The sequence below is a fragment of the Leptidea sinapis genome, chromosome 29, assembly GCF_905404315.1.
Source record: "Leptidea sinapis chromosome 29, ilLepSina1.1, whole genome shotgun sequence".
Lineage (NCBI taxonomy): Eukaryota > Metazoa > Arthropoda > Insecta > Lepidoptera > Pieridae > Leptidea > Leptidea sinapis.
The window spans coordinates 2,150,741-2,164,354 of NC_066293.1; the positions used below are offsets into that span (position 1 = coordinate 2,150,741).

General features: G+C 35.8%; 1 protein-coding gene and 1 non-coding gene across 2 annotated transcripts in view; one reads left to right on the plus strand and one right to left on the minus strand.

Moving 5' to 3' along the window:
- The window catches only part of LOC126973290 (protein slit), a 180,735-nt gene that overhangs the window by 55,537 nt on the left and 111,584 nt on the right, over nt 1-13,614 (plus strand). The window lies entirely within an intron of this gene.
- Trnat-ggu (transfer RNA threonine (anticodon GGU)) lies at nt 9,490-9,563 on the minus strand. The gene has a single exon. It is a non-coding gene; the product is annotated as a tRNA-Thr (tRNA).

The window sequence follows — 13,614 nt, forward strand, 5'->3', positions numbered from 1 at the left end:
CTTATTTCATTTTGAAATTCGCCCAGCGAAACGAGCGGGAACGGCTAGTTTAGAGATATAAAAATTTGTGCTATTGTAAGTAATATTATGTATTTCACTTTAACTTAACTCTAACTAAACCAAGCTTAAGTTAATTCCAAACTCAGACAGACTTAAAAGTTTTGAAACACCTTGAAAAGACGCAAGTTCAACCACTTAAATTTAAGAAGGCTTACGTATTTTACCCGAAACCTAAAAAAAAAACTTCTTAAATCCTAGAAATTCGGGTTTTCAAATTTAAGTGCACTATGCACCTTATTTGAATAAAAATTAGATTCAAAATCGTTCAATTGCTATTGGTCGATGAACTTCAATTGGAATTAAACTTTATTACTTGTAGTATAGGATGTATTTCTGTGGATAATTTTTAAAGAGTGATGCAATAGGAATTGCCTAACGAAGCGCATGTTTTATCTGATCTACGCTACGTCAGGTGTTAAAAACAATTGGCACATAAAATCAAATTACGTTTCATTTTATCGGTAAAATACATTTTGGATTATGGACTCTTGAAAAATATTTTTCTGAATGCTCAGTTATTATTGCTACATTTTTGTTAAGTTAAACTTTTTTTTTTTTAAATTTATTTATTCAAGTAGCCGTAACTTATTATTTAGTTATTACTATCTCCCAACTTCGTAAGTTTTTAGGTTTCCGTAGCCAACTTGCAAAAAATGGAATCCTTATTTGTTTGTGATGTCTGTCTGTCTGTCTGTGTATGTCACAGCCACTTTTTTCCAAAACTATAAGAACTATATTGTTGAAGTAGATGTATTCTGTAAACCGCATTAACATTTTCACATCGACACAAATTAAAGAAACATTTGAATTTAATTGATAAAATGAAAACCAAAGGTTGCAAACCACTATTCATCTTGCGATTGTATCTCTGAGGTAAGATATCATTTATAATCAATATCATTATTGTGTAGACACGACCGGACAAACAAACAATGTCTTTAATTAGGTGCTCACCTGCACACGAGAATGCCTAGTATTTAGTGTCTGCTAATTAAAATATTTTTAAAACACACAGTACAAAGTAGGTACACATGTCAGAAGTGAAAGCTGCATTGTGCATGGACCTCTAAACTGCATATGAAGTCCTGGTACATGTTGCTAGGATGACACATGATTTCAACCGCTATGAAAGACATTACTATCACCCCTACCATATTTATGTTCTAATAATTATTAAGGAATAGGTACGCGCGTCGTACATAAGACAATCTCTACTTAAAATATGATCGCCTGGTACCAAAACATTGTATTATGCTTCCTATCTCATTTTCTCCCACGTTAAATCTTATGAATGTGTCTGTCTTATTTTGTCACGCTTTTTCGTTTCATCGACTTTCAAATGACAGCGATGCTAAAGAAGATTTCACTTCAAAAAGACCCTCATTCCAATATTATACTGAATTACAGATTTTTATTAAACCTTGTCTAGTTATAGCTGTTTATTAGTAGTAATCTTAACTCAAAAAATATTATATAAATAATTAAACAAAGAAATAAGTTTTATTTTAGTTAATACACGGCCACATTATTTTTCCTCCCTCTTCCCTCGCGCTCTGCCAGTTGCGACAGTACGGTTTGCAGTTTCATTACCGTTACTTACATGTCGTGATATTTTCGTGCTGTCACTACTTTGTTTTAGAAGTTATCATTGTAACGTTTAGACTTTTGTTGTTAATAGTTCTGTAGTTTCTGTTACACTGTGTCTCTATGATAGTTCTGTCAGAAAAATGAATACATTTTGTAGACCTAACCTAACCTACCCCAGATCCTTGTTGACGTCTTGTCAACCAAATCCAGTTGTAGTAACAATAAATTCGCTTACCTACATTGCTGTATCTTGCTGTATCATTCTCTCTCTCTCTCTCACTCTCTCTCTCATATAGTTATGGTCATAACTAGAAATAATAAGGACCAACATTCGTTTTCTAATAACTTTGGGAAAATTAAAGTAGTTTTAGGTGTACACGTGATACACTTAAATGCAATAAGCCTCTGAACTAAATATAAAGTTCTGGCACATCCCGTCAGGATGTGAAGCAAGACAGGCGTCATCCATCACTCTTATCAAACAGATTATACTATAATCTCTATAGCATTTATGTTCGCCTGGTACTATTAACGCAAAAATACATTTTGTAATGTGTTGAAAAATGTATTTTAATTTTCTTTACTACTGAATAAATGCGAATTTAAGTTTGTCTTTTTGTTTATTTGTGTGTTCTTTGTGCTTTTACGCCTTTACTACTGAATCTATCATCAATAAATTTTGCACACCCGTTTTCAGGAGTATAGACAAGGTGGTACGTAGGGTACTTTTTTATCCCGATATTTTTCCCGAATGCGACACTAATTTTACTTTGGGCTTACAAATTGTCATGAAATGTGGCGAACCCGAATAATCTAATACTTATATAAAATTCTCGTGTCATGGTGTTAAACTCTGTACTCCTCCGAAACGGCTTGACCGATTCTCATGAAATTTTGAGTGCATATTGGGTAGGTCTGAGAATCGGACAACATCTATTTTTCATCCCCCTACATGTTAAGGGTTGTCCACACGATAATTTTTTTTTTAATTTTTTTGAACCTTTTTTTTTAAAGTTTGATTATGAGTCAGTATTAAAAAAACCTTCAACAACTTCAAATTTTCACCCATCTACGATCAATAGTTACTTTTGTACCGCGATTTTAATATCGGCAATACAACGTTTGCTGGGTCAGCTAGTATCTCTATATAACAATATTGATATCGTTTCCAAACATCTCGTGGTATTTAATTCACAGAAGTATTACGAGTCTTATAGATAAGACGCTAGCGAAGCTACTACCATAAAAGGTTTTTTTATGACACTAATGATGAGACGGCAGGACGTTCATCGTTACAATACAGTGCCGCTCAAGATTCTTGAAAAACCCAAGAATTCCGAGCGGCACTACAATTGCGCTCGTCACCTTGAGACATAAGATGTTAAGTCTCATTTGACCAGTAATTTCATTAGTTACGGCGCCCTTTAGACCGAAACACGATAATGCTTACACATCACTGTATCACGGCAGAAATAGGCACCGTTGTGGTTCCCATAATCTAGCCGGCATCCTGTGCAATACAACCTCCCACTGGTGATATAAAAGCATAATAAATACATAATATAAAATAGCATATTAGCTTGTATAAATATAATAATAAAAGCATGCAGTTTTCTACGGCTATCAATTCATCATTAATTCCTTGGCAATACGCGGAAGTTGAGTTTATTTTCTCACGGTAACTGTAACAACAATAACTTACACATTTGTCATCAACATTATTTTGATTAGATTAATATTAAGTTGGGTTCCCATTGGTTCTCTTCGGATTGTGAACGTTAGACAGCTGATATAATAGGTCTTTGGTTGGATCCTGGTTCAGCACCTAAACAATGCTCTAAACGAAAACTTATCCCTAGAAAAGTGACAATCACTGTTTGGTAGTCTAGCGCCGCGGCCGGTGTGATTCATCACAGCTTCGCACCAAACGGGCTGAGCATTACTGCAGATGTGTACTGTGAAGAACTGAACACAATGATGGAAAATCTGGCACATCTCCAGCCAGCATTGGTCAATCGCTCGTCTCCGCTGCTCCTGCACGACAACGCGCAACCTAATACTGCACAGCAGACGGTCTCCAAGTTGCAAGAACTGGGGTTGGAAGCTCTCCGACATCCTTGCGCCTACAGACAACTTTTTCCAGAATTTGGGTAAGTTCTTGGCGGGAAAGAATTCAATACACGAGAGGCAGTACAAAATACCTTTGAAGAATTTGTTGCCTCCCGTCCAGCTGATTTCTTTAAGAAGGGCATCAATAAACTGCCACTGCGTTGGCAAAGATGCATTGATTGCATGGGTGATAACTTCGATTAATATAATTAAATACAAAACTTCGCACTGCTTACTACCAAGGAATTTCCCCCATCACGCCCCTGGTGTATTGCAGTACAGTGACGTCAGCTATAAAAGCTCGCAATAATTAATCGGTCGGCGCCGAGCGTTCCGTGTTACTCTAGGGCTGTCACTTTCCTTAAAATAATTAAAAAATGTGTGTGTATAAGCTAATATGTAAAAAAGGATGTTTGTACTAAAGAAACAAACATAAATAAAAAATTTATTCGTCCTGCTATTAATTAACGTTTGTAGAAAAAAACAATATTAATATAAAGAAGGTATTAAATAAAAACGTGTAATTAAATATAATTCAATTATTTTTATACAATTGGAGAGAAATTGGAATGAAATTATTTCTTTTATTTTATAACTTGTGAATAAATTGAAATTTATTGATTTCTCCTCCTTTGGTTGTGGTTCAGTAGTCATATGAGTTACAAGAGGCTTGGTAGCTGAAGTATGATACAAATGGTCTAGTTGACCAGCTAACGTCAGAGTGTCGAATTTTCGTAACGGTAATTCACTCTAATAATTTTTCTCTCACGCGCCAACAGAAGTATAGCTACATAAATTACAAAAACTGTAGGTTATGCATGTAAGAAGAATACTTCTTTAACATTGCATTACAAGGATTATTCCAAAACTCAAATTTAATTGATATAATATTGCAAAGTGCTTGTTTGTGTTGTTACAACACAAACAAGCACTTTATGGAATAGGAGGACAAACGAGCGTATGGGTCACCTGTTTTTAAGTGATCACCGCCGCCCACAATCTCTTGCAACACCAGAGGAATCACAGAAGCGTTGCCGGCCTTTAAGGAAGGTGTACGCGCTTTTTTTGAAGGTAACCATGTCGTATCGTCCCGGAAACACCACACAAGGAAGTTCATTCCACAGCTTTATAGTACGTGGAAAGAAGCTCCTTGTAAACCGCAATGTGGAGGAATGCTACACATCCAGATGGTGGGGATGATATCCTAACTTGTGGCGTGTCGTGCGAAGGTGGAATTCGGCGGCAGGCATCAGGTTAAACAGCTTCGGAACACTCCCCGTGATTTATGCCACAATATGGCAATATAATTTATTTATTTTATTAAAATACACACTATCATTAACACCAAGTTACTGTTATTAATGTGAACACCAAGAACAAACACATATTTGTCATGCCTACTACTCGGATAAGTCTAGTTAGTAAGTCTTGTAGGGCAGTGTATATTATGCTTTTACAATAAGATCCCAGAGAATGTTCAAAACAAATGTATTGCGAAATTAACAAAAAGGCTATAATAGGATTATATACATAACTAGTGCAACCAGCAGACGTTGTCCTGTACACACGCCTTAAATTTGAAAAATCGGTCCAGCCGTTAGGAGGACTTCACTAACATACACATGAGCAGGAGAATTATATTATATGGACGGAATTGAGAATCTAAACCAATCTCAAATTCACTGGAACACATAAAAACATCATCAAAATCGGTCCAGCCGTCTAGGAGGAGTTCAGTGACATACACACGCACACAAGAAATATATATATAAAGATTAGCATATACATGCTACTTACACACTTCACTACTGGGAATGGAGTGACCGCCCCCAGGTTATTTAATAAGTGAATCTTAGAATAACGAAATATTATATTGTAGTGTATAGTATTATATATTTTATAGTAAAAAGTGGTTTAAAATGATTTTTGAATAAAATAATTATATGAATTTACCCTTCCATAAGAAGTTATTACCATTCCATATTAAGATCTGTAGTGTGACAACCCTATTTGAAAGCTATAACAATATAAGAGAATAATAACGTTTAGCAATAACTTGAATTAATTGTCTGTTGCGCACTGTACTTGGTATTTGTGGTGCAAACACTTAAATAACGGATACACATATAACAGACTGAAATAAAATTCATTTACGTAAAAAATGTCACTTATGAAGAAGTGGCAGGAAAGTAATTATCGTCACTCTTTTTTACAGCCTCAGAATTGTTAGGCACTTTTTGGTAGGGGAGAATCTTATGGGTTCGCGTCACCGACATGATTATAGCAGTATATCTGTAGCTATACAGCTTACGTATTTTGCAACATTAGTGCTGTGTATATCTTATAAGTGACGTGTTGTCTCGCCAAAATCTGGCACGAGACTAATTTGGCGAGACAACACGTCCTGAAACACGTGTCGAATTGTTTTAAAGACAAATATTGGCGGAATTAACACTAAAGAAAATTTAAATCATTTGTATAATTATGGATAAAGTAACGCCTAATTCGATAAATTTTCATAGAACTTAATTAAAAAGGAAATATTGTACCTTTTTACCTCCTTTGCTGTCCCATTTTACCCCTACTATGGGGCAAAACTTTACTTACGTAAACTTAATTGATGAAACGCGAACTTGACTTTTGGTATCGGCTGTCTAACCCCGTTCCCAATATTCAGTGTATCTCTTACTTGAGATAAAAATTGCAACTATCGTTGACTTTTCTGTCCCAATAAACTTATCGACGGTAATTCACCTTATCCGTACACGCTGTCTGTCAATGAGACGACGTATAGCTTACCAGCGATAGAAGTTTGTATGGAAAGGGACACGTGAATTGCATTCACGTGTCCCAATATAAGGCGATAAGAATTACTTATCGGGTATATTGGGACAGCTTGAGATTATTGACAGGTACTGACAGTAGAATGTTGTAATTTATCTCTATCTGTAGATAGTATATTGGGAACGGCCGTCAAACGAAAATTGAGCCAATCATGGTTCGATAACTGTTTGTTTGATATGAGTTTTGTGTTTTGATACTACATCAAGGGTTTAGTTTAATTACTAATAGCCAAATTGGACCTTTGGTCTTCCCTACAAAAATAGATACTTTTTATCCTGAAATTTTGAAGAGTTCCTGAATAAATGAATATACAGGTTTCTGTTACCCAAAACCTTAAAACTAGGCGTTTTAACCTAAAAACGGAGTCAATATCAGCCAGATTAAAATATAGTATGAGAGTGACAAACTGTTCGAGGAAAAAACGTTTTTAAATATCCAAACAATTCCTACTTTTTTTGTTAACCTGTACATTTATTTAAACTCTTTAAAATAGTTCTGTTTCTAGTTAAGTTAGTAATTCTTCTAGAAAAATACTTGTAACTTCACCGTTTCCTTTAATTTGTTTTTATATATTCAATTTGTCTTTATCCAAAGCTTTATTTATTCAAACAAAACAAATCTTATAACTATATATATAATTCTCATTAGTATTATATATAATAAATATTGCATCTCTTATTAACTTAAAAATGTATGCTATTATTATTAATATTATTACTAAAATCATATATAATTTTCTATAAATATTTTGTTATTTTCAATTCAATATATTTAATTAATATTTATTATTTTCATTACAAATAGGTACTTTTAAATTGTAATTAATTTGCATTTTTCTATGTACTATTTAATTGTGGAAACTTTTATTGGTCAGTGATTTATATTTTAAGTTTTATTTTTTAAGTGTATTAAGTTGTACTGTTTGTTTCCCGAATAAAATAAAATAAAATAAATAAAATATATTTACAATACTATGACTACATCAAATTAAAACTATCATTACGTGAAAGCGTACCAAGAATACTGGCAGCATTTCCACGTTGGATAGCAAGGCTGATCCGTTGACCGAGATAGCTGCCAGCGCTTGGGTTTCCAGTAGCCTTATTGAGGCGCGAAGATAGTAATTTGAACATTCTCCGCGCCTCTGGGCCCCACGGGCCAAGAGTCTCGACACCAAAGGGCACAAAGATGTATGACTCACTGAGACCAACATATTTGCGACGCTTGCCGTCTTCGGCAGTCGAAGCAGCAGCCTCAGCACCAACTGACGTAACTTGGACGTAAGAACTCGACGCAAGTCGTGTCCCACACCAGCGCCCTTCCCCATGCCAAGCCACCAGCGTCATTCCATCAGGACGCTTGCCATCGCGGCGGATAATACCAGTTGGCTCTAAAACAGCTGGTATATTAAGAGCGGCAAATGCCCTACGGATGACTTAATTAATGCTGGAGTGACGACTGATACTGCCTGCCGATTTTAGGCAGGATAACCCGTGGCGCCCAAGAGCATCTACCTGAACGCCACATCTACATTGATGTGGTTCATTCAGTTTTATGTCCAAAAGATTTGCAAAATGTGGAATTATTTCGATAAACCCCATAGGAAATAGAAAGTATTAACCGTTTAATTACATCAAATTCCCACGTTTTAAAAGGAGTAATTCACACGCTAATTGCATTTGGAATCATTAATACTTAATTAAGCTTCATCCATTATTCATTTCGTCGCGTCGACTTAAGCCTCTTAATAAAAAAAAGCATTCAACTGTCAAACGTCATTGTCAGAAATCTCGCGCGCCTTTGTCATGCCCACAGACAATTAATTTTAACTCGCGATGGAAATGTGAACCTTATATTGAAAGGTATATAGTACAGTTTTTTTTGTTGTTTGTTATTTTTTTTAATAAGGCAAAGGTGTGTTTGGATGTTTCAATTACAGCCACGGTAAATCTTCTTAGAAAACCTCTTTGGTTGCAATTTCTACAAATACCTTTGTTTAGGGATTTTGTTATAAAATAAACGCAGAAACCGTAGCTTCTGTGCTTTCAACCACCATTGGTGTTTTTGTCATTGTTTTATTCCAAAACAATGCGAGTATTGTTATTTATGATCAGGGTAGCTGTGATTTATAACTTTTATAAAAAAAATAACTTTAAAAGCTATTTTAAGATTATGATTATTTCGGTGATGTTATGCAAAATGATAGAAATTTATTTGTAAATAAAAAAAAATTGGTAGTAGTATCAATGAAATCACTTTGCCTGTTGATCAGGCTTTAATGCAAAATTTACCATGACTTAATTATCGTGACTCAGCTGTGAAGAAGCCAAAAACACACCAAAATTTCGGTACAAGTGTCACTCGGACGGTTGGCTCAGTTGGCAAGAGCGCTCGTAGGGAACCCGACAGGTCGTGGGTTCGAATCCCGCATCGTCCATTTATTTTGGTACAAATTAAATTTGTGTGTCTTATCTCTTAATAATAGTTTAACTGTATGTAAACATACTATTGTTTAGTTACCTTGGTAGAAAATTGTTGAAATGTTGCTGGATCACTTGGCGTTGCGTAGAGACGTCCCTTCAAAATAAATAGAGATAAATATAGGTTCATACACAGAACAGATAAAAGACATTCATATAATATTTATCATTTTTACTCATGTGCGTTCAGTGACGCACAGACAAACTGAAAAGAGAATGACACTCTCTTGGAAGCATTCATAATCATGCACAAATGTATACACACACAAACATATTTTATATTTAGTCTCAATATTATTGACAATAAAATGTAAAGATATAATTAAACAATATGTTAGGTTTCTTTTTAAAGTGATAACCCTCACTTCTAGGATTAATACACAAATAAAACCTGAAAAACAAAATTTTATGAACGATGCGGGATTCGAACCCACGACCTCCGGCGTACCATGCCGGAGCTCTAACCAATTGAGCTAATCGTTCGAGTACCGCCTCGATATAAAATTCTGTTTGCTTTGTTCAACTCTCAGGTTGTGGCTTCTCAACCCCAATATTTGCATATTAGGAAATTGACTTGAGATGTCGCTCTTGTAAATCTAAATGATATGTTATGTTTTTTTTTATAGTGATAACCCTCACTTCTAGGATTAATACACAAATAAAACCTCTTTTGTTTGCTTTGTTCAACTTTCAGGTGAACCACCATGTGGCAGGAGACTCATAGCACAGGTTCTACCTAGTTTAAGTTCTTGTCTTCCAACTGTAGTTTAATATTTTATGTATTGCAGTACTATTGTAATATAGTTACTACATACATATTGGGAGAAACATACGTATTTGATTTGAATATAAATACCAGATTTTTCATTGTGTGTCTTCTACTGCATTTATCACGGGGAGTGTTCCGAAGAGCTGTTTGACCTGATTACTGCCGACGAATTGCACTTTCGCACAAAACGCCACAAATTAAGATCATCCCTACCATCTGGATGTATGGCGTTCCTCCAAAGCTGTGGAATGAGCTTCCTAGTGCGGTATTTTCGGGACGATATGACATGGGTACCTTCAAAAATTCTCTCGGGCATCTAAAATGTTAGGATTTTTAATTAGAAACATAAAAGTATTTCGTGACAACTTTTTAAAAATTTCACTTTACAACTCATTGGTACGGAGCATATTGGAATATGGATCGGTAGTTTGGAGACCTCACTATGCGACACACATGTTAAGAATAGAGCGAATTCAAAAAAGATTTATTTGGCATTTAATTTATTCGAACGGACTTTCAAGAAAAAGTCTGTCTACCTATGCTAATAGACTCGTATTTTTCAAAATGACTTCCTTAGAAGACAGGCTAACTCTAATCGATCTTATCTTTGTATTAAAACTTTTAAATGACAAGATTGACTGTCCTCAGCTTCTGAATAAAATTAATTTTCGTGTCCCTAGTAGATATCCCCGGAAGCAAATTGCTCCGCTAGTTCCACCGGTTCGAAGATGTATGTTTGGAGCGAACTCTCCTATTCCTAGGCTGTGCAAGATGGTAAACATATATAGCGATTACATCGATATTAATTTCACGACTTCTGTCTATACAGTTCGTAAATTATTTGTATATAAGTTTAGTGAATAAAATGTAGTCATAATAATTTTGTTTCTTAGTTTTATAATATAATATATAATAATCTTAAATAATAATAATTTCAAACCAAATCATTTAACCATTATTACTTGTTAGCGTATATTTTTTTTCCCTTTAAACTAATATTTACTTTGTGAAAATTATTAAAGCATGTGGTAGATACCTGTAATTGTTTGTTACATTAAGCACATTATATTTAGTCTATATTATAAATATATAACGCATCAATGTAAACAAATGTTGGTATTTCTAAATAAATAAATAAAAAAAAGGTGTACACCCTTCTTTTAGTTGGTTCCTCCGGTGTTCCAAGAGAATGTGGGCGGCCGTGATCACTGTTAAGGCGACACTAAATGCCGGCGACCTTGAACGATATCAGTTCACGGCTCCTATGTAACAAAGCCAATATTTTCAAAATTCTTGCGTCGAAAATTTAACATTTTAACAGGCGCAAACAGTTTAATTCCTTACAATTCTCATTATTGATTACTAATCTTAATAAATGTACCAACACAAAAAAGTAAAAGCTATAAGAACAACTTTTATGAGAGCAGTATACTAAACAAATGCATCATGCCGAGATAAAACTTGTTTAACTGCAAACAAAACTGGTAATTCATAATAGCTCTGGAGTGTTAAGTTCAACTAACAGCAAGCATAAGCAGCCTACAAGTAAGACTTAAGGGTATGTGTAACAGGATAAAGTAGTGTTCATAGCTCCAAATGCTATATTTTCACCAAAAAAAATTGTCTAAACACACCTTGTTTGCGTGTTTTCTGCTTACTCTTCGCCTTAAGGTGACTGTAAAGTTCGCTCGTTTGTCCTCCTTTACCATAAAAATAAATATAAGGTAAATACATTGTAAGTAATATTAAATACACTCAGGAGTTCAACGTAAGCGTCCCCCAACTCTACGTAATTGATACAAATGAAGACGTACGTGTTGTGACGTCACCGCGCTGCTACGGAACCCGTAAATCTAATTTCAATACGCTCGATCCCAATTGACCCCAATACCAACGAATTGTTGGAATTGTTTCCATCTGTGACGTCATAATGGTGGTAATTACGCCAGCATATTATCTATACCTACTGATATTACAAATAATAAAAGATTTTCTTCGTATTTTTCAACAAACTTCAACTTAAATGTAAAACTTTGTGTGTAATATAAAACAAATGTGTTTTTTTACCAGTGGGAGGCTCCTTTCCACAGGATGTCGGCCAGATTATAGGTACCACAACATCGCCTATTTCTGCCGTGAAGCAGTACTCTGTTTCGGTCTGTGTCTTAACTTAAGGTCTCAAGGTGACGAGCGCAGTTGTAGTGCAGCTCAGAATTTTTGGGTCTTTCCTGAGTGGCACTGTATTGTAATGGGCAGGGCGTATCAACTACCATCAGCTGAACATCTTGCTCGTCTCATCCCCTATAAACATAAAAATACAAAAAATGGATTTTCAAATAAATTTCCTACCCGCTAAACATTAATAATGGATTTTCCTTTATCCTCGCCCTGTCCCATTTTAGTTGGGGTCTCTCTCCCGACTCTCCTAATTAATCTTCACCAGGACGTTCTGTCCTGGGTCGTCTGCGGATTCATTTGGGCTGTTTGTAGGTCTTTGTCTATGACTCATTGCCTTGTTAAACGGGGTCTTTAGAGTCCTCTTGGTCAGGTGTTAATATCAAGCCCTTATATTATTTAAACTTTCGTGAGACATTAGTTTCGGACCATTCGGAAGTCCTTTATCAACACCCCGGCGCCCCCCGCTCCCCCCGCCTTGTCGCGCCGCGAACTACGAGCACAAGTCCGCAGTATGCGACGGGACGTTATCGCGAACTCATTACTCGTAACCTCATGACAGCTCCGAATGGTCCGAAACGAGTCGGTACCAATTCCGATAAATCGTGGCTAAAGCCGTGTTAATCAATAACATGAAGCATTCTTTCACAAATTAAATAAGAAAACAAAATTTATGAAAGATTTTCACAACTAAACAATCGACAGAGCGACCTCTCAGGAAAATTTACTCATATGCAAATATTGGGGATGAGCAGGTTATCAACTGTAAAGTAGATCCTGTAGATGAAGCCACAACCTGTGAGTTGAACAAGACATATAAGGTTTATGAACGTGACGTCACTCGAACAGTTCGCTCAGTGGAAGAGCGCTCGCACGGAACGCGACAGGTCGCGGGTTCGAGTCCCACATCGTTCATACATTTCGTTTTCAAATTTAATTTGTGTAATTCATTTCAGAAGTGATCATTATGGTTATCATTTTAAAAAAAAATAACAAATTATCAGTCACTCTCTTAACACGCCCGTGTCACCTCAATCTAGACTCAAACAGCTTTTCTGATATTGGCCCGTTACTAAAAGTGCCGCGGATGTCCTCACTCCTCACTTTGTCCAAGCACCTGATTAACGTTCAGATCATCTGGTGACGTCATCACCAGATGATCTGAACATTTACATCTCGGCGAAAAGCACCTTGCGTACCTGCTGCTTTAAGAACGGCCAGCAATCCGAGGCGTACATTAGGGCTGGTCTTACCAGTGCGAGGCTCCTTTGCACAGGAAGCCGTCTAAATTATGGGTACCACAACGGTGCCTATTTCTGCCGTGAAGCAGTAATATGTAAACATTACTGTGTTTCGGTCTGAAATTACTGGGCAAATGAGACTTAAGATCTTATGTCTCAAGCTGAACGTCCTGCTCGTCTCGGCCCTTGTATTCATAAAAAAATGTTAAACATTAGTAATGAATTATCAAAAGAAATCCTCTCTGCATATTTGTACGTATTTATTATAAGACGCGCTTTTGGCCTAGTTGTCATCGGCATCAGTACGAAAGTATTTTCCTCTTAGTGGTAGTATATCAATAGGTATGTA